The sequence below is a fragment of the Artemia sp. Qi Xiang Cuo genome, chromosome 5 (genome assembly GCF_049724085.1).
Source record: "Artemia sp. Qi Xiang Cuo chromosome 5, ASM4972408v1, whole genome shotgun sequence".
In the NCBI taxonomy this organism is placed as follows: domain Eukaryota; kingdom Metazoa; phylum Arthropoda; class Branchiopoda; order Anostraca; family Artemiidae; genus Artemia; species Artemia sp. Qi Xiang Cuo.
This window is the reverse complement of record NC_142798.1, coordinates 27060480-27086493: the sequence shown is the minus strand read 5'-3', so window position 1 is coordinate 27086493 and position 26014 is coordinate 27060480. Positions and strand designations below refer to the sequence as shown.

General features: G+C 36.3%; 1 protein-coding gene and 1 pseudogene across 1 annotated transcript in view; one reads left to right on the top strand and one right to left on the bottom strand.

Annotated features, from left to right (window-relative positions):
• Positions 1-1574, bottom strand: part of LOC148951986 (lysosomal alpha-mannosidase-like) — a 92788-nt gene extending 91214 nt beyond the window's left edge. The window contains exon 1 of the mRNA XM_089089114.1: positions 1522-1574. The gene's annotated coding sequence lies outside the window, so the exon portion shown is untranslated. The remainder of the gene's footprint in view (positions 1-1521) is intronic.
• A 2666-nt stretch (positions 1575-4240) lies between these two features.
• LOC148951985 (eukaryotic translation initiation factor 3 subunit C pseudogene) lies at positions 4241-7026 on the top strand (annotated as a pseudogene).
• The last annotated feature ends 18988 nt before the right edge of the window (positions 7027-26014 follow it).

The window sequence follows — 26014 nt, the reverse complement described above, 5'->3', positions numbered from 1 at the left end:
ATCGGATATAGCTAAAACCTAGTAAAGAACAAAACACGGCACATAGTAACTAAAAGTTAAGATAATTACATAAGAGATCGATGTAAAATCATTTCGATGAATTCGTCTGTAGGTTTTATTTATATGTTTGCAATATTTGAATTATCTACTTAAGAAGTGAAACCAAAAGTGTTGTTTTTTATCAGGGCGTAATTTTTTATGGGGCAGGGGGCAACTGACCCCTCTGAAACCCAGTTTACCCCCCTCCAGACCCCAGTCCCCCCAGTTGAAATTTAGTTTCTTCAAAAATCTTGCCAAAACTAAGATAAGCCTGCATAATTCAGAGAATCAGGCCAGTTTTTCTTAGTAATTCTTTGCATTTATGGTACTATAAGGCTATTTTTTTATTTCTCACTGACATTTTCACTTGATCTGGGAAAACTTGGTCCACCTTTGCCCACGTTTTGACGAACTTACACCCCTGTTTTAGTGCTATATCACACTTATGGATGGCACGATTGATAAAAATCATGTAGATATGAATAATAGCTTTCAAATGTGTCATTGAACGTCACTCTAATAAGTTCAGGTAGCCCAGTAGCCCCAGCTTTTCCAATTGAGACAAGGCACCCAAAATAGTGGTTTTTAGTGCCATTTGGAACTTGCTGTTGGTGGAATTTATAGGAAGGAAGGACGTATATATGAGCAATATCTTTTATATGAGCTACTAAAAATGAGGATACCAAAACACCCAATAACAGTACGTCCATAGCGATACACGTGATATCGATACGTCAGATACCAAAAGAGCATACGGCCCTTTCCCCAGGGACTACGAAGGGTCATATCATCACTAAAACCATAGATATTGGAACTTTGAACTATGTTCAACAAAGTGGCTATCTCAAAATTTTGATTAGATGACTTTGGGGGGAGGGGGCTAGTTGCCATCCAATCTTTTTGGTCACTTTTTTTTTTAATTTAACCCACCTCCTCTGCTCTCAGTGACGACAAATTTTAAATTCAAAATATATCTAAGTTTAACTTTAGACGGCACTACTCTTTTTATTAAATAGTAGCCGAACTGGACACACTTCAAGTCACCATATACTACCAAAAACCATCCAATAAAAAAAAAAAAAATTGCGATTCCCGTGGAAAAGGGCGTCCTCCCCCAACAGGAAGTCCTCCATACGGTGGCTATTTCTTACCATACCTCTAAACTCTTCCGGATGGTGACCCTACGTGTCTCCTATAAAAACAAATAATAATAATAAAAAATTCAAAATAAAATAATTAATATAAAAATAATAAAACAAATAAACCAAATTATCTATCAGTATAACTTTCTTTTACAAAAAAAATACACCAACATATTTACAAATTGCATAGACCTCAAAGAAAGTTATAATGATACTACTTTTCAACTTTATCTCTTCATTCTTCCCTTTTAACTATGCTTCAGCTACTATTTAACTCCAAAAACAAAACAAAAACAAAATTACAAAAACTGGCAAAGCTGTTTTACCCATTACTACTTACACTGAGACACACTCTCACAACATATCTCCTCAAACATAACCTACTTCTTTCCAATAAACTCTTCAACCAACAACTCCATCCACTTAATATCCAATCGTTCTTTCCATCTTTAAGTTTCACTTAAACGCACTTTCATTCTCCTACAATCACAACCAATCCTTCTTAATTCAACCCCTTTTCTCTTCTTCCTTCTTCTCCATACATATTCACATAATTCCATCACAATCAACACCACCGATCGCTCTCTCCTCTCATTTCCAGGGATTTTTACATTCAATTTAATCGACCTTATCTTATCTTCCTCCGTATTCCAAATTTCTCCACAATCTCTTAAGGAACTAAAACACTTATCTACAATTCCTTCATTATATTTACAATTGAAAAATTCGTGCTTCAGGCCATTTATCACTAATTCGTCGCAAAGCTTGCACTTTGGACCTTCATCTTTGGTAAAGCGGCTCACCCGATCTTGAAGCGGCAGTATCTCATGAATAAACAGATACATAAATTCCTTTATAAACTGACTATACGGTAAACTATTCATTTTCTCAAACGATACCTTAAATTTCACAAATGGTTGTTTTGTTTTCACGTGAAAAGCCACCTCATGTTCTTCCGTTTTCTCTAAATATCCATCCACCATCTTTTTCCTTTCGGTGTTTTTCATCTGGTCATTCAGCAAGCCTTGGTCTTTCATTTCTAGAATACACCTTATTACTTCATGGATTTTCTCTGGCACATCCCTGATCATTTTTTGTTTTTTTAGTTCATCCTCCTCAGTATTTATCACTGGTAAGGCACATCCTCTTATTATTTCACCGTCAATCGATTTACTACAGATTCTCACAGACGTTTCTAATTATCAGAGACTTACACACCTTTAGGAAATTTATAACAAAGAGACCCCCCACATCTCGGAGCACATACAAAATTTTCATACTTAGCTTTCCCAGCTTTCCCCTCCAAACGAAACTCCAAATGCTCCTTTCTATCTTTTTAGCATACTTTTCTTCAAGATTAAAAGCCGGTGCCAGATAAAATAGCAGTGGGAGAGCATACGTGTTTACATACACTACTCTCTCAAAAATTGACACGAAATGTGTTCTTTGATGGGCTACCAGCAACCCCTCAAACCTTTGCACACGCTCTTCCCACAAATTTTCCACATTCACCGTTCTTAAAAAAAGTCCACCCAATACTTTCACTGACTGAGCCTCCTCGACCCAGACACTATCATCTAACCGTGCGCACTCATCTATGTTTAGTAACTGGCTCTTTTTTCTGTGTATTTTTACCAAGAGATGTTCCTCATACCCCATTAGTCCTCTCACCACTTCCATCAAATCAGCCACACTTCCAGGGAAAAAGGCCCCATTGTCTACAAAAGCCAGTGATTTCAAGGAGATTTTTGGTGTATTCACAATCCCCTGAATCCGCCATTAAACATACTTAAAAATGGGGTTTATATAAGGTTCAAACAAATAAGGGGCACTCGGATCCCCTTGTCGCACTGCCTTTTCAAGCTTCAGCCTTCCACTAGTGTAACCCTGTATATTCACAAACGCCATCGGGTTCTTATATAAATTTTCTTACCACTTCACAAACCGTTGATCAAACCCAAAATTTTCCTTCATCAGTGTCCACAGTATGGATCTTATAACCGAGTCATACGCTTTGACAACATCCATACACAGTAGGAAAGCCATTACGGAAAACCCCTTATTTTTTGCCATTTCGTCGTCTCTGCGTACCATCAAGTCATGCAGCACCTTGAGAATATGCTGGGCCTTCTTTCCTCGAATACCACCAAACTGATATCCTCCCAGGATTCCAGGCATCACCTTCTCCATTCTCTTAGTTAAGAATTTGGACGTTATTCTGCAGTCACTGTTTGAAACCGATATAGGCCTCCAGTTTTGAAGGTCCATTCTATCGCCTCCTTTAAAAAGGAGAGATATCATGCCCAAATCATCCTCTGGATATCCTTGTCCAACAAAACTTCTCACCACCAAATTAAACAGATCCCCAATTTCCGGAAAAAATTCTTTATAAAATTCGTATCATAGTCCATCCACCCCAGGTGACTTACCATTTTTCATTCCTCTTATTATTTTTTCAGTTTCCAGCCGGGTTACCTCCTGCAGTATCAGCTCATTCTCTTCCGGTCTTTACCTTCCTAACTGGTTCAAAATCTGCCAAGGAATCCATTCTGCTATCTTGTTCTTGATCTGGCAATGTGTAAATTTGCTTATAAAAATCTTCCACGATTCTTTTGTATCTCCTCTTCTTATTCCACAACCTCTCCCTGCTTATTTCTTAATCCCCTAATTCTATTATTTTCTCTTTTCTTTTTTGCCTTAATTTTCATCGCTAGATTTACTTGTTCTGAATTTTCTTCTTCAGCCAATCTATTTTTGAGTTTCCAAATCTCAAATTCTTTTTCTTCAATCTTTCGTATTTCATCTTTGACCTCTTTAAACTCGTACCACACCTCCGACCCCCCGTCAATCTCTTCCTTCATGCACCAGCAGTAGAATACCATATATTTAAAATATAAGATTCTTTCCTTCTAAAGATGATTCGGGCAGAAATTAAACGTTCCCTAATTGAGTTCAAATACCGCTTCCAAGAGTCTAAATTCATAATCAGCAAAAAGAGAAATTGCATTTCTAGCTTCAGTGTAGGACACACGAAAAGTCTACAGACTTTTCAGTGTAGTCTACAGACGAAAAGATTTCAAGGGAATCTGAGGAAAAGGCTGCTCCATTAGAATTTTACACTGGACATCATAATTTGAAACAATTGTACTAAAGATATAAGATGAGTAGATTTTTTGCAGTAAGCTCAGAATCTGAGTCTGGTACTGAAGTCAGTGAAGATGAGATCCCATTGAAAGCCCAACCTGTACCAACATATGTTGTCAGTGATGAAGAAGATGAGATACGTGTTGTCAAAAGTGCACAAGAACAGCGCTATGAAGAAATGCAAGAGACAATCCGTCAAATGAGAAATCACAAAAAAATCAAGGATGTTACAAACGTGCTTAAAAGTTTTGAGGAATTAATGCCTGCTTACAATAAAGCATTACCAGTTATTCAGAAATAGGACAATGGCGTCACTCCTAGATTTTTCCTTCGGGCGCTAGCTGAACTAGAAGATGTTGTGAACGATCTCTGGGATCTGGGAAATGAATACAGTAAGAATAGCATGTCCAAAAATAATGACAAGAGTTTGGCTACGTTAAGGCAAAAACTGAAGAAGGCACTGAAAGAATTTCAGGGTTATCTACTAAAATTCAGCGACTATGTAGATCTTGAAGAAGAAGAGCCAGAACAGGCTATAGCTGAAACTGAGTCTGAATCCGAAGAGGAAGAAATAGAAGTAGCTGCAGTAAAGGAGCCCAAAGCCATAGTCAAACCTGCTAAATTGGAAGATTCTGAAAGTGATTATTGGCCCTCAACGTCAGACTCGTAAGATGATGTGATCATTGAGTAATAAAAAAATAAATATATGAATATAAGATATAAATTTTTAAAGAAAACTAATCACGATTAAGAAGAAAGAAACAAGCGTGATAAAAAGGACAACACAGACACAGACACGGAGACAAAGAAACGGAAGCAACACGAGGACGCACATGTAGAGCTTGAAGGGCAAGGTGACTGGGAGGTTGTGCTAGGTGGTGTCCCGATGCCAACTAAGCCAAAAATGTTCGATAATAACGCAGAGATTACAGTTGAAAGTGTCTTGAAGAAGCTGAATGAAATCGTTTCTGCAATAGGCAAAAAGGGAACCAACAAAGCGGAAATGGTAGACATGCTTCAAGAGCTATTGGAAATCACTGAAGCTAATAATCTGGGTCCAGGTGTTTCAGTGAAAGTTCGTCTTTCTTTAGTTGCTGCTATTTTTGACTATAATACCAAAGTATCGGATGCAATGAAGTTTGAACATTGGGACAAGCTACTAATCACAGTAGATCAACTGATCAAAATTCTTGATAAGCATGACGACATTCCTTTGACTGAGCAAATCACAGAAGAGAATGAACAATTTGGTAGTTCACCCTACAGAATTAGGGGCTGTATTCTAACTGTTGTTGAACGACTAGATGCTGAATTCATTAAGATATTGAAGGACCTTGATTGTCACAGTAACGAGTATGTGATATGCCTTAGTGACGTAAATCCCGTTATCAAATTGATAGACGACGTCACGTTTTATGTTGAAAAGCAACCTGAAAAATCAGCCGATATTTGTCGGGCTTATATACTCAAAATGGATCATATCTACTATAAAATCTATATGAAGGCTCTTGATGAAACTACGAAGGAGCCGACGAGTTTAAATACAATGGACCGACTTTGCAAGTTTATTTGTGGAAAAGATAATACAGACCGCTTGCGTCAGCGAGCAGTTCTTTATCAAATTTATCATTTAAGCCTTCATAATCGATGGTTTGCCGCTAGGAATTTAATGCTGATGTCCCATCTTCAGGAAACTATTCAGAATTCAGATCCACCCACTCAGATCTTGTACAATCGCACAATGGTACAGTTAGGTACGTGTGCTTTACACTATGGAAGCATTAAAGATGCTCACAATGCTTTACTGGATATTCAGTCTGGCGGGCGTGCTAAAGAATTGCTTGCTCAAGGTCTGTTGATGACAAGACAGATGGATAGGACTCAGGAACAGGAGAAGCTTGAAAAACAAAGACACGTGCCCTTCCACATGCAAATCAACTTGGAGCTGCTGGAATGTGTTGAACTAGTTTCAGCTATGCTGATTGAAATCCCGCCTATGGCCGCGCATGAAAGTGATGATAGATGGCGTAGGATTTCGAAAAGTTTCCATCATCAACTTAAAATGTCAGAACGTCAAGCTGTAATTGGTCCGCCCGAATCAATGAGAGAACACGTTGTAGCTGCCGCCAAGGCCATGCGCAATGGCAAATGGGACGCATGTAAAAATTATCTAATCAATGATAAGATGAATACCAAGGTGTGGTCTTTATTCAAGCAAGGAGATGTTCGTCCAACATTGATTCGCAAAATCCAAGAAGAAACAATGCGAACCTACTTGTTTACATTTTCCAAAGTATATGATTCCTTTTCTGTTCGAAGACTTTCTCAGATGTTCCAACTTGAGCTTAGGGATGTTCATTCTATTGTTTCTAAGATGATTATCCGTGAAGAATTGATGGCATCTTTAGATGAGCCAACTCAAAGTGTAGTTATGCATCGAACTGAGCCCAGTCGTCTACAATCATATTCACTTCAGTTAGCTGATCGACTTCTGTCATTGGTTGAAAACAACGAAAGAATACCTGAAATAAAGCAGGGCGGTCGAGTGCCAATGCAACAGGGATATAGGGATAGGCCATATCAAAGGCGAGAAGATGGCAAAGGTGGAGCTTGGCCTGGAAGAGGTGATCGGGAAAGAACTAGAAGGGGTGTCTATGCAGAATGAAAAAAGAAAACAGCTGAGTCTGTCTCATTTCCCAATTTTGGTAGTTGTTATTAAAATCTACTGTCACGTTTATTTTAAAAAAAAAAAAAAAAAAAAAAAAAAAAAAAAAAAAAAAACGTTTAAATGGCAAAAAAACTGTGTGAACTCCTGAATCATCTGAAAAATCTCAAAGAGATTATTGGACGAGGATTTGAGACCTCGGATCACTTGGGCCAATGGCAGGTAGTCCATACCGCACTGGACTAATGATCTGCGTGTGGGAATGCGGTACATGTGTTTTTTAATTTTAGTGTTAAGTTAAATCTAAAACGGTTCGTACCGCAAATAATCTCGATCACGATTATTGTCATTGAAGCGACCCGTTGCTGTACAACTAAGCATGTAAGTTAAATAAATCTATTGTCTTTTCATATGTGTTTGTTTCACTTATATGTCTGAGTCTAGTCTGATAATAGGTAACTAGTTTGCCAGTCTCCAAGCTAAATGCTCCCAAAGGAATCTGATCTCCAGATAGTCCGAGAAGAAGAGTCCACGCTTTTTCATCCCTACAAACACCAAAAGTTTTCATCGCCACAGCTTAGAAAGAGTTTCTAACCCCTGCTAACCTATAAGAATTCGTATCTCTTAAGCAAGATCTAAGTTTGCCGTGGAAAAAAAGATCTGAGACGTCAAAATTTATAGTTCAACAATCATTAATCACTACTAAAAACCTTTACATTACAAATGGCGCGGCCTGTAGGAAATTGGAGGGAAACTGCGAACTAGTTAGGCTATTTAAACTTTGTAATTCAAATTTGATTTTTGGAAAGATACAGACATATAAGAAAATTGATTAGGTCTATAACCGCTAGGCTACGATAGGAAACCCCTTATATCTCATAGGAGATAATAGCCTACCCCAAAATAGGTTAAGTAAAATTTTAAGTTTATATAAACGCAAAAAAAACATGGACGATCTAAATGAATTACTAATAGTGCAAAAGTTAGTCGCAAAAAATATAGAGTTTGCAAAATCTATCCCGGAATACAATGGTCAATCAGATATTGACGAATTTAATATCCAATTGACCCAGTTTGTACAATTAACAAAAACAGACGTTGGATCATTAAAAGACATGCTGCTTCTACGATTAAGAGGCCAGGCCTTAACCTTTCTAAAACAGGTCGAACATACCATAGGCAAAAACGCCAACTTGCCAATAAATACGGTTGATGACTTGTTAAAAGCATTCAAAGAGAGATTTATAGAAACCAGTTCAATAAATAAATTAAAACATGGAGTAGTGAACTTTGATTTTTCACAAAATATAAGGGAATATCTGGATAATATACACATTTCTGTAGAAGCAAAATACGGAAGTGGTTCTGGGCAACTGTATGAAAAAGTCATACTAAATACCTTTTTGCAAGGGCTACCCCCAAAACTATATAGAGTAATAATATCCAAGAATATTCAGACGTTGGATCTTGCAGTCCAAGAGGTAGAGCGAATAATTAAAGTTGATAAAATGGTTGCTAATCATAGTAATGCAAAAATAAACAGCCTAGGCGACTCAAACACGAACCTAATCTTCAAGAGCGATCAGACATCCCCCAATTTCTTTTCAAGGGATAACTCCCCAGTAGCACAAAGAAACAAAACGCCAGAACCCGCTAGTCAGAAAACAGTACGTTTTAGCCCATTAACACTACAATAATAAGGTGCTATAACTGCAATCGTGTTGGCCACATAGCAAGAGAGTGCCACTACGTCACCAATCCCATACCAAAAAATGCTGTCGGTAATACTCACAATTACGGTAACCATTTGTTCAGAAGGACAAATTTTAGCACCTGTCGTGCAGTAGGCTATAGCCAGAGGGGATTGCGCCAATCAGTACCTTATAATGCGTACCAACAAAATTTGTACAGCCCTTTCCCCAACTGGCAAATTAATTACCGGTTTGAAAACCCAAATACTCGCCAAGGCCAATATAATACGAGAATGCAGTATAAAAATAATGAAAATTTGCCGATGAGAAATGAAAATTTTACAAGCCAACAGCACTGGCAAACAGCGCCAGCAAACGGCACATGGCGAAGACAGGCAGACGTAAATCATTTCAATATGCCTACGGAACCTAATACGTCTGAATATCTATTACAGGCACCAACAAATGAAATAAATTATCAAGGAAACGCTTCAGGCCTCTCAGAAACATAAGTTGGACCCAGAGGGTGCCAGGAATATTTAATAGGTCCAAAACAATACTAGTGCCTTCTTTTAGTGATATTATTAACAAGTTACCTATATTTAATGATTTTTGTGCAGAAAACGTTTACTTTACGGCCTTAGTTGACAGTGGTGCTACGGTAAATATCATAAACTCTTGCGTATTTAATACGTTGCCTCTGCACATTAGGCGACAAAAGAACCCTAATAATCCCAATTTAACAAGTGTTACAGGTCGTAAATTCATTACAAAAGGGTCAATTTGCCTATACTTAACAAGAGACAATAGAACCTTCATGACCAATTTTATCATATGTGATAATCTCCCATATGAAGCTATTATAGGGGCAAATTTTCTAAGGTCTAATAGAATACTATTAGACGTAGCCAATGAGAAGCTTGTATACCCAGCTAAGGTGGGGGAAAAAATTTCTACCTTAAGAAATCGTAACAGAGGCTACGAATATAACATAACAGTAAACAAAATTTCTAGTGGTATAATGTCGAAGTATATTGAACCCCATGTCTCACAAAGACAGAGCTTAATTGAGAATTTATTCAATTATCCTGAGAGATATCGCAGAAATGAAGTAAATTTAAATAATAACAGTATTGAATCTGCGAAAATAAAAATAGGAAATATGCGACAGTACAGGTCAAACGAAATCAAGAAAATAGCTGAATTATGGAAGAGCATAACAAAACCCAATATGACGCTGCAATATGCCGAAATGGCGCAGCATATCGCCAGCATGAACCTAATAAACAATGAAAATGAAGAAAAATATTACCGATTTGCGATAAGGAAAACAAAAATCCCTCCCAAAACGATGCACAAAATCCTAATATCATAGATGATCGAGCCAATAATTAGCAAGTCAGAAATACGGTTTGCGACACCGTCTGAAATACCCGAAAATCTGTTATGCGAGGAACAGATTATATCTTATGACAAAGGGGAAGGTTTTATTTGGGTAACCAATAACCATGAAAACGATTCAATTACAATTAAAAAGGGGACTTGTTTAGTCCAAATCGAGGTTTTAACTGAAAATGATTTAAATAAATGGGAAAATTCTAAAAGAAACCTAGTTAACGGCAATAAAACTTCAAATAATGAATATCCTTTGACTAAATCGCAATTTTTAAAAAAATTTAAATTGTATAATATTACTTATTTGTAACTTAAAAAAAAATTATCCGATTTATTATGTAGATTTATGTTTTCTTTTTCTGAATCTTAAAATTCCTGCGGGATGATCCCATTTTTTCAACACTAATTTTTAACGACTGGTAATCCCGTAGCAAAACAGCCATATCGTGTGCCATATAAGCACAAAGAATGGTTAAAAAATAAAATCCATGAATTAGAAAAAAGCAAAATTATACGCCCAAGTATAAGTCCGTATAGTGCACCAGTGATCTTAGTACCAAAAAAGAATGGAGATCTTAGACTCGTAGCAGATTATAGGGCTCTCAACAAACAAGTAGTTAGCGATAAATTTCCTCTACCAAGAATAGACGAAATTCTTCACTCAATTTCAAGCAAAAACAAAATTTTTACTTCTTTGGACCTTACCCAAGGCTACCACCAAGTGAAAATTGCCGAAAAGGATGTCCATAAAACTGCATTTTCAGCATCCGAATATGGATCTTATGAATACTTAAGGGTACCATTTGGGCTTAAAACAAGTTCAACCACGTTATGTAGACCCCTATTTCACCTGTTAAGAGGATTAATAAATATCATTCTTTTTGTCGATTATATTATATGCGTAAGTGACAACTCTGAGCAGGACGTGGCAACCTTCGCTAAGTCATTCGAGAATTTCGGGCAAGTCACTTTAACATGCAGGCCCACAAAAGTAAACTTATATTAATCCACGATAAAATTTTTGGAAGTAGTAGTAAAACAAGGCAAGATATCCCCAGACCTGGACAAAAAAAAAGTCTTGAGAACTACAAGCCCCCCAAACCACTAAAATAATTGAGGAGTATCTTAGGCCTCACTGGTTATTTTAGAAACTTCGTAAGCAATTATGCCCAAATTGACAAGCCCCTCACGGAACTAACGAAAGGAAACTCCCACAATATTACCGTGTCCCAGGAACCTCAAACTTTCCTAGACCGTCTCAAAAAGGCACTCACTTCTGAACCAATTTTGTCACTCCCTGATTTTAAAAACAGGAGATTTGTGGTTACCACTGATGCCACTTCAAAAGGCATAGACGCAGTTCTTTTGCAAATAATCCCGGTAGAAAACCCTAACCCTTTACAGGGAACACCCAAACAAATAGAAAAAGTTATATGCTATTCAAGTAAAACTTTATCAAAAGGCGAAAGTAGTTATTCCGCCACAAACTTAGAATTGTTATCTATTATCTACCACTTGGACAAATTTAGGCATTATTTAATTGGTAGAAAATTTATATTACGATCAGACCATAAAAGCTTGCAGTACCTGCGCACATTTAAAAACCCCACGGGCATTCTAGCTAGATGGATTATGAAAATCCAAGACCTAGATTATGAATTTGAACATTTAAAGGGAAAACAAAACGCAGCTTGCGACTTTTTGAGTAGATATCCAGAAAATGATCCGTCGGAAACTGAAGAAAATGAAGTTAATGCTATAAATGCTAAAATCAAACATGGATATAAGAAAAACAAAGTCAAAGATGCAGTAAAAGAAAATAAGATTAACTATTGTCCCTTGTCTTTTGAAAAAATAAAAAGAAAGCAAAAAAAGGACGAAATGTGTGTAACACTAATTTATTATTTTGTGAATGATGAGGCGTTACCGGATAAATTCAAAACTCTTAGAAAAGAGATAGATAATTTTTACTACGACCTTGATGAAGAAATACTGTGTAGGATTGTGACTGCTGAGACAAATAGAAACCAAACCTCGATAATACCTATGTTACCACAAAACTTGATAGGGCCTGCATTTGAATATTTTCATTCGGACACAGGTGGACATTTAGGAGTTATGAAAACGTTCCATAAGTTGAAACAATACTTTTACGTACAATCGGCACTGACAAAACTTAAAGAATTTGTAAGTACATGCGAAGCATGTAATTTGAGAGAAATATCCCCAGCTTATCCAAATCCCCCAATTGAAAGGGTTCCATTAGCAAAGTACCACTTCGATATTATCTGATTTGACCTATTCGGGACAAGTGGAGACTTACCTGCTTCTAGCAGAAGCCATACATGTATTCTTTCGGTTGTAGATCATTTTTCCGGATTTACTTTTGCAAAAGCTTTAAAAAATCAAGGTGCTTATGCCACAAGTAAGGCATTAGCAAAATTATTTTTACAATTTGGCATTCCCAATAAAATTTTGAGCAACGACGGGAGTAATTTTGTTGCAAAAGTAACAAAAGATTTAATGAGTTTCCTTAATATAGAGAAAATGGTGACAGCGCCGTACCATCCACAAGCTAATGGCAAAATAGAAAACAGACATAAAATATTTTCAAACGTTCTAAGTATTTATACTAAAGACAATAGGAGTGACTGGGATAAATTCTTACCTTATTTAACCAACTTAATCAATACTGCTTATTCCGAAACAACCAAATACAATCCATTTTTTTTACTTTTTGGTCTATATTTTAGAATCCCTTATTATTAGATTATTGAATCTCGGAAATATTATAAAGACTCAGAAGATTATAAACAAGAATTAATAAATAGGATGAGGAAAACTTATAAAATAGTTAGGCAAGAGTTGGAAAAATGTAAAATAAACCAAGAGCTAAGAAACCAACCCAAAGTTAAGGGGAATATAGATTTCAAAGTAGGAGACTTCGTTTACCTAAAGAACGAGGCGAAAACGGAAGGAAAAAAACTTTCCAACAAATATTCTGGACCGTACAGAATAGTCAAACAGTACGATAATGAATATACTTTTAAACTGGAGAACCCCCAGAGCTGAAGAACTTACACGGCACGTAGGATTCGAATCAAAAGAGCAGAATGTCCAGAGAGATGGTTATCCCATACCCTTTCTACTGAATTATCAGTGTCAGAAAATTAGCCCCCCTAAGTCGAGACTAGTCGACCTAAAACACTTCAATTTTAAACGAGATTATATTGAAAATGAAAGTGATGAACAAAAATTCGAAGAATTTTTGGTTATGGAAAATATAGTCATCCCAGAGATAAAACCCCTAATACCAGTAAGAAAAAGAACGCCAAAAACTCCAAAAAATTATTCATCGGCGAGCGTGGGAGATTTAGATTATACAATATCTCCAAAAACCCAATTCTTCCCCGATAGAATCTCGACCCCATGTCCCCCCAAAAGATTTCCAGACGATATGGTTTCCCCTACAACACCAATAGAAAGGCCCCTGTCTTTACAGGAAGAATTAAACAGAGCTGTAGAAACCCCAAGTATTAATGTAAATAAAACTCCTCCCAAAGTTTTAACTAAAACAAACCTGCGAGAAGCTATGGATTTAATAAATTTTCCCATAAAAACTTGTCAAAGTACAGGGCCCGGGAATAGAACTCCAAAGGACGACCAGCAAGGTCAATATCATGATATAACTGTGTCCAAGGTCAAACCTAAGCACAACTGGACGTGGACCTCACGGAGGGGCTCCCTATTGTAAAGACTGCCCCATCCCCCTGAAGACATGTCCTTCAAACACTGGAGGAACCCCGCAAAAACTCTTGATTCCTCCCAAAGCTCTCAAGAATCTTTCAAATCCCCCGAGTTGAGAACTCAAGGCGAGGACTTGGAGAATAAACATTCTACTTCCAGAGGAGTAAAAATTTACGAAAGAAGAGCAGTTGACACAACAAAAAGTGCCACCTCTAACATTCTCATTCAAGATTCAATAGAAAATAGTTCCAAAGAGTCTTATGGGGAATGAGACCATAGAGGAGCAAAATACAGAGGAAAATTTAGTCCAATCGCATAAGCCACAAACGTGACATACACAATATTAAAAGGGCAAGAGTCTTTGAAAAAACAATACAAAAAATTTGACCCTATTTCGATATACAAACCGAAAAAGAAAAAACCGCAATAAACAGAGGATAAAATAACGACACAGTGAGGTAGAACGGTTAAAAAACCTGACAGATGGAAATATCCATAATTAATGTAAAGAAAAATTTCAAATCCCTTATGAAAATCAACTATGCCCCTTTAAATACGAATTAATCAGTTGGATTACCTATAATGTACCCAATTGTTGATATCAATAACGGAACTTATGTCTTGAGGAGGGGAGGTCGTGTTCTCGAAGTCAATATCATCAATTCTAATGTGAATTGGTGATGTTCATACTTCAAATTCATACTCCTCTGTGGAATTCAACCTCTATTCTACAAATAAACTATGGAAATGATCCCCTACTCAGTGTTAGGTTATGTAGTCAAATCTAAATTGATGGACCACGTTTTGTGGGAGGCCTGGGGATAAACACAAAGCACATGTAGTTTTTAACTGTTGGTTTTTGGCGGTCCCCTCGAATTTTCTATGAAAAATCGACCAAGGTCCAAACATAAAAAGGTTCTGTCTCCCCTACCGACCGTGTTATCAAAGGCAATATCATAGGTCCTAGGCGTGTTGTTGTTATACTTGGTCATTGGACACCAGGTGTAAAGACAACACGTAGGGAATCATATGAAATTCAACTTATATTTAGCTAGAACATGATCTAAATCGTGTTTTGCTCTATTTTTAAGTTTTTTAGTGTTTAATCTTCCCTTTTTTACTTGCCGTTTTGTTCATTTTTCTTGCTTAAAATATCAGTCATCTTATTTAACTATTCTAATAATCAATTCGTACTCAATTTTTACTTTAATTATTTATTAAAATATAATCTCTCAATAAGTTATTAATTAAAATTCAATTATCTCAATTAAACTAATTAGAACCTGATAATTTATTAAAGTTAGACTAAGGTTTATGTTTAACTTGAAAAGACTGTGCTTCATTTAGCGAAAAGCGTTTATTTTTGTAAAAATTTTTTTCCTGTTTCCCCTTTTTTTACTTCATGCGAAATTTATTTGAGCAACATGTACATTAAATTATCCAATTCTGATATAGTGAATACTAAAAAGATTCCCTCTTGAAACCTATATTTCTTCACCCCCATTATACCCGTACAAATTTCAGCCAGTTTTCAGTATATTTTGATAGAGCGAATTTTTTTTTATCAGCTGAAGTAAACACGAATAATTCGAAGCGTCGGGTATTTTGAAAAGAAGTTTAGTTTTTAAACTATGCAAATCAGTAGGCTATACCCTTATATCTGACAGCTTTGTAAAATCAAAAAAAAAACTACCAGTACAGAAGCGTCTAATCATATGAAATATTTTATCTTAGTGCAGATTATAATTATTTTAGTCCTACACATTGCTCATTCGTGTGTTTCTTACTCGAGTAATTTATGTACTAATAGCCAACTATTGGTAACTATAACCAGACAAACTATTGGTACGTTTATATGTAGAATTTCACGGCGGATGTGAAATTGTATCTGGATAATAATATGGATAATTTTAAAACCATTTGATCAGTTAGGATACATGGATTGAAACCCTGTGTATGTCCAATGGCGACTAAGTAAAACCCACAAGGAATTCCCTATTAATGTGAAGGTGTTTCTCGCTTAACGGATTCTAATAAGACTACAATATAGTATCTATTTATTTAGTGCCGAAGGATTTGCTCTAACAAAAGCCTTCTAAAAATATATTGATGGCTGCTCTTTATTATGCTTATGTTCTTTGCCAAGCATTAACTGGAATCTACGGAGGCAAGCATGGAAATCCTGCATCTAATGACCTTATTCGAAAGGCGAATATGAGGCACCAATGTTTGCTTGCAATTACGGAAAAATCCTGAGACTAAGAGCCTCTGCATTTCAGGCGTTAAGCCCGGAGCCCCATGAGAACATCCAAGCCTAGAAATAGGGAAGACATCGGAAAAAGAGTGGGTCTAGAGGCCACCATTCGTCCTTGTTATGTCTTGTTCCCCCATTATAGTACTGTTTGCGTAAAACCGTGTGGTTATGACGCTGCACATGCGTTTCTTAAACAGCACGGACGTGCGTGAACAATGCAGGCACGAAAAATATCGTAAAAGTAGACCTCAAACTTAATACTGTAGGGTAAATTATGTTTACTTAATATCGATATTTCCGTCCTCAAAACAAATTTGAAGACATCTCAATTTTAAATTTTTAGATTTTCATTGTGAGTACCAATATTAGTGTATTTATTTAATTCTGTCTCATAGCTAAGAAATTATAACCCAATTAATGCGTGAATTATTGTATGTGTATTTACTTCAAAGAACATGTGATTCTGCCGCGTTGTTTTTATTACAGGAAGTAAATGAGCACTTTGGTTATTGAGTATTACAATGAGCTGCCTAGTACAGATACGACCTAGTAACATCTATTTTCATCAAATCTCAACCAACGAAGAGTACACACCATGACTCCAGGCAACTTCATCCCAGCTTCGTCTGCGAAAACAACAGTTGCCTCCGATCGTCGTTTCTTCGACTATGAACCATATTATGTATCAGGTAACACTATATTTGAACCTCACTATCAAGTGATTTAACGAACTATATAATTACATAAACGCTGAGAAACCCATAGGTCAGTAAAAGATATAAATACGTAGACATTGCTGTTGATACTAACTATGGACCCCATAATAATTTGACAGTATAGTGATGATATTTGTAGATAAACGATATTTAACAATATTGGAAGTTAAGTGATACTCAAAGACATTTGAAACTGAAGTTAGAGACAATTTGAAGTTTAATTCTGAGCACCCCATCGATCAGAACAAGATAAACGATATTTAACGATATTTGAAGTTAAAAGATACTTAAAGACATTTGAAGATATTTGAAACTTAAGTTAGAGACAATTTGAAGTTTAATTCTGAGAACTTCATCGATCAGCACACGATAAACTATATTTAAAGTTAAAAGATACTTAAAGACATTTGAAGATATTTGAAGACGAAATTAAAGACAATTTGAAGTTTAATTCTGAGAACTTCGTCAATCAGCACACGATAAACGATATTTGAAGTTAAATGACCCTTAAAGACATTTGAAGATATTTGAAGAAGAAATTAAAGACAATTTGAACTTTAACTCTGAGAACACCATCGAGCAGTACAAGATCAACGATATTTGAAGTTAAATGATAGTTGAAGAGGTTCGAAGTTGAATTTAAAGACAATATATTAAGAGAGTCACTATAGTAGGACGACAACCCGTTTCAAAAGGCACAAATGAACAATTTTGCGCGAGAATACATTCTCTATGTGCCTCAAAAATCCTAAAAAATGATATGCTGAGAAGAAAAACACCAACACCTGCAGTGGGAAGAATCATTCCCCAGTTGACTATTAGAACGATATTTAACGGTCATTTCCCACTCGACTATTGGGGAAAACTTACCGTGTAAAGACAACTAGACTCGAACTGTTCCATGAAGAAACCATAACGTAAGTGCTTCGAAATTTTTGTCAGGACAAAAGGAGTGAAGGACAGTAATTTACAACGGAAGGGTGTAGTACACTAAGGACACGAAAGGTGATGAATAGATGTGAAGCTACATGTGTTACTTCCTAATAACATTGACAATTCAAAAATCCCAATAGTGAAAGTGTTTTAATGTCATCAGTGAATATGATGAACCAAATTTGTATGTTATAAATCATTCATGTATGTACCACAAGTAAAATTAGGTGTAATATTATCATGTTATTCATTTAACGTTGTGTAGATAGTATGTACTACGTCATATAGACAGAAAAATCAAAAAAAAAACTAATATAAAAGTAGAATAGTCCCAACCTTATTGGAAATGTAAAAGTAATCAGCGTTAGATATAGAAAAAAAAATCTTTAATATAGTAGCTAACCTAGAACCAAAATTAATCTTAGTCCGGTAGACGAATTTTAGATATGGATGTAAATTTGAATAAGAAAAATAATCGAAAAATTTTAAGCACTTCTAATCAGCAGTTACTAATGACGGGACGTCATTATTTGAGGGGAAGGGTGATGTGCACCAGGAGTAGAATAACATATATTTAAAATATAAGATTCGTTCCTTCTAAAGATGATTCGGGCAGAAATTAAACGTTCCCTAATTGAGTTCAAATACCGCTTCCAAGAGTCTAAATTCATAATCAGCAAAAAGAGAAATTGCATTTCTAGCTTCAGTCAGACAACGGCGCTAGTCGTTCGAATTTCGCTAAGATAATTGTAGCAAAAAAATGCAATGCACAACATTTCTAAGGAAGTTTAAAAGGCAAAAAAACTGTGTGAACTCCTGAATCATCTGAAAAATCTTAAAGAGATTATTGGACGAGGATTTGTGTCCTTGGATCACTTGGTCCAATGGCAGGCAGTCCCTACAGCGCAGGACGAAAAAACTGCGTTTGGGAGTGGGGTAAATGTGTTTTTTAATTTGAATGTTAAGTTAGATCTAAAACGGTTCGTACCGCAAATAATCTCGGTCACCAATATTGTTATTGAAGTGACCCGTTGCTGTACAACTAAACATGTAAGTCAATAAATCTATTGTCTTTTTATATGTGTTTATTTCTCTTATATGTCTGAGTCTAGTCCGATAATAGGTAATTAGTTTGCCAGTCTCCAAGGTAAATGCTCCCAAAGGAATCTTATCTCCAGATAGTCCGAGAAGAAGAGGCCACGCTTTTTCATTCCTACAAGCACCAAAAGTTGTCATCGCCACAGCTTAGAAAGAGTTTCTAACCCCTGCTAACCTATAAGAATTCGTATCTCTTAAGCAAGATCTAATTGCGCCGTGGAAACAAAGCTCTGAGACGTCAAAATTTATAGTTCAATAATCCTTAATTACTAGCAAAAACTTTACATAACATTCAGTTGGTTTAACACTCTATAAAGATGTCTTTTATGTGCTTTACTTTCCCTTCTTGATTCTTTTTCCCATTTTTGTACATATGCTTTTACTTTTTGCTTTAGGACTTTCTAAAATTGCATTGGCTCTGTTCCATCTGTAAAATCATGCATCCAAGTTCGAATACTAGCTCTCAGCTGCTCTTTTAGTGGGCCCTTTAGTGTTAAAGGATTTAGTTTCCAATAGTTCTTTATAAATTTTTCTCGGTTTGTGTTGGTTCCCATATCCATCATAAGAGCAGTGTGGTCAGAGAAAGATACTAGTTTGTTCTGCACACTTATCACTTCCTTTAACAGATTTTGCCTCACATAAATCTGGTCTATTCTCTTGGTTCTCGGTTATCCATTCAGGTGAATCCAGATCCTTTCCCTAAGTGAACCCACACATCTTTAAAATTCCAAGCTCTTATCACCATTTTTAAACCTTCACTGCATCTTCTTCTTGCTACTTTTCCATTCCTTCCTAAGGCATCCGCTTTGGACACTAATTATCAAATTTTCTTCACAAAGGAACCTTGGCAATTTTTCATGAATGGCACTCTCCCGTTGTGTGAAGTTACCCGTTCCTGACGGTAGGGGGACGTTTACTATCACCAATGACCCACAACGCAAACTACAAATGCTTCCATCATCTTCAAAACGCATGCTTCCTTGATCACACTGTACACTTTCTTTTAAAAGGAAACCAACGTCTGGTTCAAGCCCTCCATAAACATACTGGTAACCTGTTGGGGTTTTAAACTTTTTTGAGTCAACTTCTTGTAGACACGCTACATCTATATTCTGTTTTCTTACAAATTCTGTAATAAAAGTCTGTCTTTTTGCTTTTTTGCTCCATTCATGTTTAATGTAGCTCTCCGCATTTAATTACTTAAAAAAGAAAAAAAAAACTTTTCTCCCTTTCCCCTATATCCTCTTTTTCCCTCCATTTCCTGTTTCCTTTCCGATACCTTTTCCTTCCGTTTTTCTCTCCTTTGATTGGTTACTCCCCGTGCTACCAAGGGATGCTGACTAAGGGTTCTCTTCGGTGACGGTACATTTTGGTTTGTTGCTCCTTTTTTTACTTGGTCTTGTTGTGTTTTGGTTGATGGTCTCCAAACCCCCTTTTGGTTTTCTGCTACTTGTTTGCTTGCTCTTACTTCTGAATTGCCATGTTTCTCTGCTTCTTTGGTTGCTGGTCCACTTTCTGCCACTTCTTTTTTTGGGTCCACGGTTTTTTTTAGTCCACCTCCTTTCTTAGAATTTATCTTTGCACTTTCTAGTACCATGTTTACCGCAGCTGATGGTGAGAGTGCGCTAATGCCTCTTACTCCTTCATTTCCTTGCGGTGACTTCGGTGTTGCTATAGGTTGTGGTCCCCATGCCGAAACTAAGCTTTCCGGGTTTGGACTCAGGACACTCTGCCTTCTATGATTTTTACGATTTCTCTGACAGTCCTTGACCTTATGATCCTCGCCATAGCAAATAAAACACGCTTTCGGCTGATCGGGATAGAAAACGTTGACTTCCCCCCCCCCCAAGAACCTCAATAGACGGCGGGATGGGGGTATCGAAATACACCAAAGCTGTTGCTCTTCCCGTATATACCTTGATAAACTCATCTCCAGTACACACTTTTCTTCTTATGTTTAGGACTGTTCCGTAAACCTGGAATTGCCTCTTTATCTCATCGCTAGTTGCTTCTCATGGGACCCTTCTTAGCTGCACGACTATAGGGCGTCTCCCGGTTCTATCAACACTTACCGGAGAAAAACCGTTTCTGAAGCCCATCTTTAGTTCGTTCGTCTTGCAGTGCGGTACAAAGTCATCTGCCAACACCGCGGAATTCATTGTTACTCGCACTTGACCAAAGCACTTGAAATCTTCTGAGTCTATCGCCCTTACGTTCCCACGGTTAAGATTCAGCTGCTTCAGAAACCTGTGAGTATCCACCTCTCTGACTTCACTCATGGCCCCATCGTCTACCGATCGAAAACCACTGTGTTCCTACTCATCTTATCACAATAAAAAAAAGTTAAGTAAAAAAAATAAATAATAAAAAATAAAAACCTTTTCAAAAAACCTTACAAAACCCTAAATATTCACGATCTCACACTCTCACAACAAAACACACGCTCTCCTCACACCCAAAAAAACCCTCACTGCTCAAAAAAGCACCCAAAAACTTATCTTTAGACACGCAAGGCTCTTCTGTCACACATTCACGCTGGCAACCCTGCGCACTAAGTACACAAACGAAACGTCATCAATGACTCATCTTTCTTATCTCAATATCAAACACAAAAACACACTCATACAAATTTAGAAACAATTATCACTCTACTCACGACAATTTTCTCTCTCCTTTACAAAAACCCTAAATATTCACGATCTCACACTCTCACAACAAAACACACACTCTCCTCTCACCCAGAAAAAAAATCACTTCTCAAAAAAGCACCCAAAAAACTTATCTTTAGACGCGCAAGGCTCTCATGCCACATATCTACGCTGGCAACCCTGCGCACTAAGTACACAAACTACATGTCATCAATGATTCATCTTTCCTATCTCAATATCAAACACAAAAAACACTCAAAATCTCCACCATTAAACAGCGTTGCAAGAATTGGTCACTTTTTGGCACTTTTTGGGCACTTAAAAATTTAATTTCCTTTTGAATGAGCTATTACACATCTCTATGGTGCTCTGGCCACCCTCTAGCCCTGCTAGAAATAAAAGAAAAAATAAGGGAGACAAATCAGTGCTGCCGATCCAAAAAGCGATTTTCTTTGTTGTTCTAGGAGGGGGACTGTAATTTCCCTGTAAAAGGTTTTAGACCATGCTGATACCAATAGTGCAATTTTCATTTTGATCTGACGCCATTTTTGAGAGTTTTTAGGCCTTTGTTCAAAATCACCTTAAATTTCTTGTCGCAATAAACTTTAACTTTTAAGACGAACCGAAATAATAGTCACCATTCCTGAATCAGTGTAAGATGGCATTTCTTTCAATAAGTAGTTTTTTTCTTCTAAACGCGATTTTTAACTTTTGGTTTATATGGGCTGTAGTTCGTTCCTTACTAGGTTGCAGCGGTCGTGACCAAGTTTATCTTTATTCAAAATAATTTTAATTTTGAGAAGTAGTGGCAGATCCAGAATTCGGGGATATTTCTCTTTTAATATTTGATAAAACATATGGAGCTGTCCGCAAATTTGTGCTGTTTCAGTCTAAAAGCACTGCATTTTTTGAGGACCAATAATTCTAATGATTGGACTAATAAGAAAATTGAGATATAAAACGTTTTGAAGTTACAAGAGAACGATTGTTTTAGATTTTAACTGAATCTGTACGTTTTAGACACTTTATTGCTCAGACTGGTAAACATTAGGATAGACGGTGTTCTAGCTTGGGTCGATTTGATCTATGTTTAGGATTAAATTAAAAAACAACAACAAGGTTTTCTAAATGAAAGTGGAGAGTGATATCAAAACTTGAAACGAACATAAATTATACTGTATACGACGATTTTACCCTCCTTAGCCCTCGTTCCCTTAGCCTCGAACAATTCTAAGATATTATGTGTAATAAATATTTGCTGTTGTTGTAAAGTGCTAATAAAAAATAAAAGAAAATATGATTCTAAATTGTTGCTGTTGTTGATCTTTGAATAGCATCGTACTAGGACTGCTACCAAAATTATTTATTCATTAGACAACAATAGTTTACAGTTAGTTGTAGTCCAGCTGTTGAACATTAGATATATATCTATTTAAAACACCATTCAGATCGTTTCTCTGTGGTCCATCAATGTCGGGCAAAACGACAATTTTAACAAAAATTTTTAAAATTGTAATAAAATTTTAATGGAAAAGCCGACAAAAATCTACTATTGCTATAGTGTTTGGCAAGAGTCATATGACCAAATAAAGGCTATTGCTGCTGCTGCATCTATTCCGATTCAATTCATACGTGGACTTGATGTTTTCAATAGTATTTAGCCAAATTCTTGGCTGATTATTGATGATTTAGCTGAATCCATTGAACAATGGTCTCAGGAAATGCTACAATTGTTTACTGTTCGCTCACACCATTAGCACAATATCATAACCCTAGTTCTACATAATCTCTTTCATCAGAGCAAGTGATGAGAACACTTGCTTTAAACTGTACCTACTATATCATCTACAGAGTTGTTCGTGATTAAAGCTCTCTAATAACTCACAAGAAACAAATATATCACGGTGCTTCAAACTTCCTACTTTCAGCGGACAGTCTAGCAACAAATAAAACATATGGTTACATTCTGTTGGATCTTAATCAGAATGCACCCGAGGATATGTGTGTAGTTACAGATATTTTTTACCATGAAGTTACAGTATATCTTCCGGTGAACAGTAAAAAAGGTTATTAGGTGTCATCATGACACTGAAGAAACTACATGAAAATAGACACTTATTTTCCGTTCTAAGCACTTCGAAACCACTACTTAGGAAATCCATACTCAAACATGGCACTGACAAAGAATTTATTAATCTAATATCTGAACTTTCTTTAAATTTCACCGAGGGCAATGCACAGTTGCCAGAAGGTGTTAGACAAAAGACAAAGCAACATCTTTCCATTGTACGTGCCTTTGCTTGCAAAACAAAGGAAAATATTTTAAAAGAAAACATCTTCTTCAGGCGGGTAGTAGCTTTTTTACACATTTACTGCCAATAATTGCAGGACTTATAAACAGTTCTCTAGATGGCTAAACCCTACAAATCGAGCCCAATAGAACTCACTCTTTCACCAGTCGAACACTTTGAGGAAAATCTAAGTAAATTCATTAATGATGAAAATATTGCCGATAATAAAAAGCTAGTTTTACTTCAAGATGCACTTCGACGAGTGGACAAACACAAAACCCTATCGTGAGAGACCAGTCAATGTGAGTGTCATTGATCCCAAAAAGGAAACATCTCTTCGAGATTCTGCTTCTGCTACTGCTGCTGCTGCTGCTGGAACAACAACAGCAACAATATCAAAGGAGAAGGAAATGAATTCAATAGTGTCAACTATTGGAAATCTACTGCCACACTCATATTGTGAACAGAATAAAACATAGCGTGAACAGTCTTACCATATCTCATGTTGGAAAGTGATTGTCGTCAAGATCAGCCCCCCCCCCCCTGTTCAAAACGATAGCAAGGGGAAACGATTTAAAATTCAAGGAAAAAGTTTTACCTGAGGTTACAAATCATAAAGCACTTTTATCATTTGACAATAATTTATACAGGTTTTTAAATACATGAAACCTCCCGATAAGTTTTACTACCAATAAGTAAATTCTAAAGAAATTGAAAGAATATAGTACAGTCCTCTAACCACACAACCACCATTTAAAAAAGAAAAAGAAGAAGAAGATCTTAAACCAATCTTGGAAAATACTAGTACACCTATCAGTAGCAGAAGTAGCATTGATTTGATAAAACCGGTGGCTAGACAAAAGCGAAGACGTGTTGATATCAACTCATGGCCACCACCACTACCACCCTCTAGTATTCAAAAGATTAGTGGTCATTACAGACGTGTTCGCGTTCAAAATGGTTGAAGTTTTGACCCATGTTTATGAAAATATTGGTGAAGTGGGTAGTCTAAGTTCCCCGACAACTCTTTTTAAAGTGTCACCGCTGATGACTTTAAAAAGTGCAAAAGAGTATCTACAAAATGAACCAAGTTACACTCTACATCGAAATCATTGAGTTCGTGGCAATCATTATCGACAAACTAAAGCCTTTTTCCCCATACATATAATGCAAGCAGATCTTTTAACTCTATATGAGATTCAAAGACGTCACAATACACCCTAAGAATACATTCTACTTGCAATCAGTGTCTTTAGTCACTATGCATATGCTTTTCCACTGCTGACAAAGAGAGGTGTTGAAGTTTCTAAGACTATAGAAAGTATTCTTGAACAGGATAGTTATAGAAAATTCAAAGTGATCGTGGTAGTGAATTTGTTAATCCACATGTGGAAAAGGTATTATTGAAATATAATGCAATGCTCTATTATAGTGCTCTACAATCCTCTACTATTGATAAGAACTATTCGACTTTTAATTTCGAGATATTTTACATTGAAAATACTGCTGCTTTTATTCATGATTTAGATAAAATCATGCAAATTTATAGTCAAAGACCACATTGATCTCTGTCCAACGTTACCCTTCAGGAAGATCATCACGGTGAAAATAAATTTGACACTTTTCTTAAACAATATTCCAGTGAAGATGTCGTGAAGAAAAAACTCAATGTTGGCGATAATTTTCGAATTATTAGAACAACTAATTTTTTTGAAAAGGGGAATTACTCATGGTCAACTGAACTTTTTAAAGGGTCAAAAATCCTAGACACTAAACCCATAACATATCGCCTACAAGACACCAAAGATGATTAGATTCTCGGTAGATTTCATGATTATGAATTACAAAAAGTTAAAAATAATAGTGAAATCTATCAAATTGAAAAGATATTAAAGAATCGTACTCGCAGGAGCAAGAGACAGTTGCTTGTCCGTTGGCTAGGATACAACTCCGATTTTGATTCTTGGGTAGCAGTTGAAGACATTATCAAGGCCCAATGATTTCTATGTGACATTCATGTCCAATGTATCTGAGCTACTCTACAATGATTTGAATAAAACAAGTGATTTTTGGACAAGACTCTCTCCCTCCATCAAATTCGATGGTGAGTTAGAAGTTGCTCTTGTCGACTGTATTCTCAAAAATACATTTGATATCCTGAGAAAAGATCACGTATATGATATAAAAATTATACCACATGATTGGCCACTCGTTATCGATCAACATAATAATTGAAAAGATTAATTCATTT